The sequence below is a fragment of the Lithobates pipiens genome, unplaced genomic scaffold (genome assembly GCF_037356315.1).
Source record: "Lithobates pipiens isolate NorthernLeopardFrog02 unplaced genomic scaffold, aLitPip1_a1.2 Scaffold_19, whole genome shotgun sequence".
Taxonomy (NCBI): Eukaryota; Metazoa; Chordata; class Amphibia; order Anura; family Ranidae; genus Lithobates; species Lithobates pipiens.
The window spans coordinates 312,564,776-312,569,173 of NW_027507764.1; positions in this window are offsets into that span (position 1 = coordinate 312,564,776).

Below are 4,398 nucleotides of genomic sequence, written 5' to 3' on the forward strand. Positions count from 1 at the left end.
GAGTGGTAAACAGTATGGATTAGGGCTTCTGTTCAGATTTGATTCAGCCACTGAAACGTATTCAATTATGTTTACTAGAGTACGATATTATGGGATGCCAGCTCCGCACTCAAGGGTCATACATAGAATATGTGTTGTTTGTGGACTTTAATTCAATGGGCCTGCCAATGTGAACATAAGGAAGGTTGTCACTGAGTCACTAAGATCAATTATATCATTTGCAAAAAAAATTTTTTTTTTACATTTTGTAGAGGAGGGTTGTTCAACTCTGGGATAGAGGTAAAACAAAAATAATTGTATTGGGAGTCCGCCTGCAAGGCAAGGGTTAAATCTTCATCTTTGCAGCGGTTCTCAACTCCTGTCCTCAGGGCCCACTAACAGGCCAGGTTTGCAAGATAACTGAAATACATGACAGGTGACATCATTTGCTGCTTAGTGATTGGAGTATTCTAGTCTGCTTCTCCCCAAGGTAATACTTAAAATCTGGCCTGTTAGACCTTTTTCACACTGGGGTGCTTTTCAGGCCTTTTAGCTCTAAAACAGTGCCTGTAAAGTGCCTGAAACGTGCCTCTCAAGCCATCCAAGTGTGAAAACCTGAGTGCTTTCGCACCGGGGTGGTGCGCTTACAGGACAGGAAAAAAAAATCCTGCAAGCAGAAACTTTGGGGCAGTACTGCTCCTCTACTTCCCCTGCCTATTGAAATGAATGGTCAGCGATTCAGCAAAGCCTACAAAACGATTCGACAGTGTCGCAAGATAGGCACTATTAACCCTTCCCGGGGGACGTTAGCGGGGCGCTTTTAACCCCCGCTGCTATAACAGTGGTAAAATGTCATTAAACCACTAAGAGACTCACTTCCCCAGTGTGAAAGGGGTCTTAGTGGGTCCTAAGGACAAGAGTTGAGAACCACTGATCTAGAAGAAGATGATAAGGCTGCATTATGCCGTGTACACACGATCAAACAATCGGGTGGAAAAGTCCGGCAAACTCAAGTCCGCCGGACAATCCCCCGGTGTGTAGCCTCCGGCAGACTTTTTTGATCCGAAAGTACGGCGGACTTAGAAATTAGTTTTGCACTCCAATCTTCCCGCCGGACTTGCATTTCGGCGGACAATCCGGCTGTGCGTATGCCAGTCCGCCATACTTTTGAAATTAATGGACTTTTCCCGCCCGGAGAAAAGTCTGCTCATTTTGAGCGGGTCTACAGGTAGGCGGGGCCAGCGAAGGAGACGCCGCTGACTCTGCCACCTGGTATGGACTTAAAGGGGAACCCCAACGCCGAAAAAAGTCGGCGTGGGGGTCCCCCCAGGTCCACATCAGACCCTTGTCCGAGCACGCTACCCGGCCGGCCAAGAAAGGGGGGGACGAGCGAGCGCCCCCCCCTCCTGAGCTGTACCATGCCGCGTGCCCTCAACATGGGGGGGTGCCTTGCAGGAGGGGGGCCGCACAGCCCCCCCACCCCAAAGCACCTTGTCCCCATGTTGATGAGGACAAGGGGCTCTTCCCGACAACCCTGGCCGTTGGTTGTCGGGGGTCTGCGGGCGGGGGGCTTATCAGAATCTGATACTGGCCCCCCACCCTATGTGAATGAGTATGGGGTACAATGTACCCCTACCCATTCACCTGTGAAAAAAAGTACAAAAAAAAAAAACACAACACAGGGTAAAAATAGTTTATTGCACAGCTCCGGGGGTTTTCCGTCTTCGGGGGTCTTCTCGGCGGACTCCTCCACTATCTTCTGCTAGCTCATTTACTAGCGGAGGAGCCCGGCTTTCTTCCTCGCCGCCGGCCTCTTCTTCCGACTTCGGGGGTCTTGTCCCCCTCTTCGGTTCTTCTGCCGGGCCACCGCGCCTTCTTATAGCTCTTTTACAGGCGGTGGCCCAGTCTTCTGTCGCCGCTGTCGTCATGGTCGTCGTCGTCACCGCCTTCTGTTCTTCTCTTCAGATGTTGACTCGTCACTCCCTCCGCTCATAATGACGGGGACCGGGTGCGCGGCGACTTATATAGGGACATCACCAGATGATGTCCCCGCCTATTATGATGTCACAGTCCCAGCATCCTCCGGTGATGTCCCTATATAAGTCGCCGCGCGTTGCTTTGGAGCCATTGTGAGCAGAGGATGCGACGAGTTAACATCTGAAGAGAAGAAGAGAAGAACAGAAGGTGGCGACGATGACGACAACAGGGGCGACAGAAGGCAGAAGAACCGAAGAGGGGGACAAGACCCCCGAAGTCGGAAGAAGAGGCCGGCGGCGAGGAAGAAAGCAGGGCTCCTCCGCTAGTAAAAGAGCTACAAGAAGATAGCGGAGGAGTCCGGCGAGAAGACCCCCGAAGACGGAAGACCCCTGAAACTGTGCAATAAACTATTTTTACCCTGTGTTGTGTTTTTTTTGTACTTTTTTTCACAGGTGAATGGGTAGGGGTACATTGTACCCCATACTCATTCACATAGGGTGGGGGGCCGGTATCCGGGGGCCCCCTTATTAAAGGGGGCTCCCGGATTCCGATAAGCCCCCCGCCCGCAGACCCCGACAACCAACGGCCAGGGTTGTCGGGAAGAGGCCCTTGTCCTCATCAACATGGGAACAAGGTGCTTTGGGGTGGGGGGGCCACGCGGCCCCCCTTCCCCAAGGCACCCCCATGTTGAGGGCACGTGGCCTGGTACGGCTCAGGAGGGGGGGGGGGCGCTCGCTTGTCCCCCCTTTCCTGGCCTGGTGTAGCGTGCTCGAACAAGGGTCTGATGTGGACCTGGGGGACCTGGGGGGGACACCACGCCGATTTTTGCGTTGGGGTTCCCGTTGGGGTTCCCCTTTAAGTCAATACCAGGTGGAGAGGTCAGCGACGTCTCCTTCGCAGGCCCCGTCTACCTGGAGACGCGCTCGAAATGAGCGGACTTTCCTCCGCATGTGTGGGCGAGTCCGTTCATTTCAAAAGTAGGGCGGATAGTCCGGTGGACTTAGTACGCCGTATTAGTCCGCTGAAAAAGTGCCGTGTGTGGGCAAGTAGCCCGTTCGCAAAGTCGGACGGACAGTCCGGCGGGAAGTCCGCCAGACTAAGTCCGTCGGATAGTCGGCTATGTGTGTACACGGCATTACTTAACTTACCCCCTGCTCCAGCCAACTTTTGTATTGCCCTCTGCTCCCTGTGGTACTCCAGGCTGTGGACTGTTCAGCATCATTATGTATAATGCAGGGCTATTAACTCTTCATTGTACATTTAGGAGTCAACACTGCAACCACAGCTGGGACACCTAATGCTGGCCATAGACAGAGAGATTTTCGCTCAAGAAATCACTTGATTTCCCCATCAACACAGTCAGTGTTGACAGGGGAATCCCTCCCATGAAGCCATAGTGTTCTCCCAAAAGGGGTGTAGGGAGAGCTGTCCCTGCTGGTAGAACACAGTGATTACTGCTGCTAGCAAGTATAATGGCTATCTGGCTACAACACACTACCAGTTAGCAGCTATTTCAGCCCTATGCTCACATTGGTTGAGCACCTGTTTTTGGCTGCATTAATCAACTATATTTTTTGGATTTTTCCTTCTTCTCTTTGAGACATATGGACAGGTATACTTAACATCTACTATTTATGCCTAGGTATATGTGACTTTGACACTCACATGTGTATATTTTTAACCCAAAACCCTGATGTGTCTTCAGTATAAATTTGGTCATTTGGGTTTCCTCAGCTAGCCTATCCGGTGGGTCTGGCTGGTCCCAGCATGCTATTTACCGAAAGACAGCTTGGTATCTTACTTGTTTTTAGTGTACTTGTTTGCGTCTCTGTACACCAGCATATACAGCGTGGTTAGTTACTATCAATATATTTCTTATGATGTTATGATCATTATACCATTTGAGATACTTATTTCATTGTGTATTTTGTAGAACATTTAATACCTGTATCCTACTTAAAAGAATGCTTGAAGATACGCAATATTGCATTATTTAAAATGCGTTCAATGCGTCTGTATATAGCGCTACCCTTGTGAGGGCCGCTGATAGAATCTGTAACCCACTGGTTGTCTCAACTCTGCAAGTCCTCTGACACTTCCGACACTTCTGACACCCTGGGTTCAGTAATTTTCTTTACCATTAACCACAATAACAAGAAACCTACACAGTATTAGTGAAGCAGTTCGGGATTGTTTACTGTGATTAGAATGACACATAGAAGTGTACAACATAACACTACAAGTAATGTATTATTATTATAAAGTAATATTTTATCTGAACAATATAGCACTAAAATGAAATGTTGTTTTGCAGTTTAGAAATGTATGCCAACAAGGTAAAATACAAAGGACTCGATAAAGTTCAATCGCAGAAGCCTATATGAACAGGCAGCAGAGAGGCAGGGGACCGACACTTAATAGAACTATGTCAGACCGGCCCCC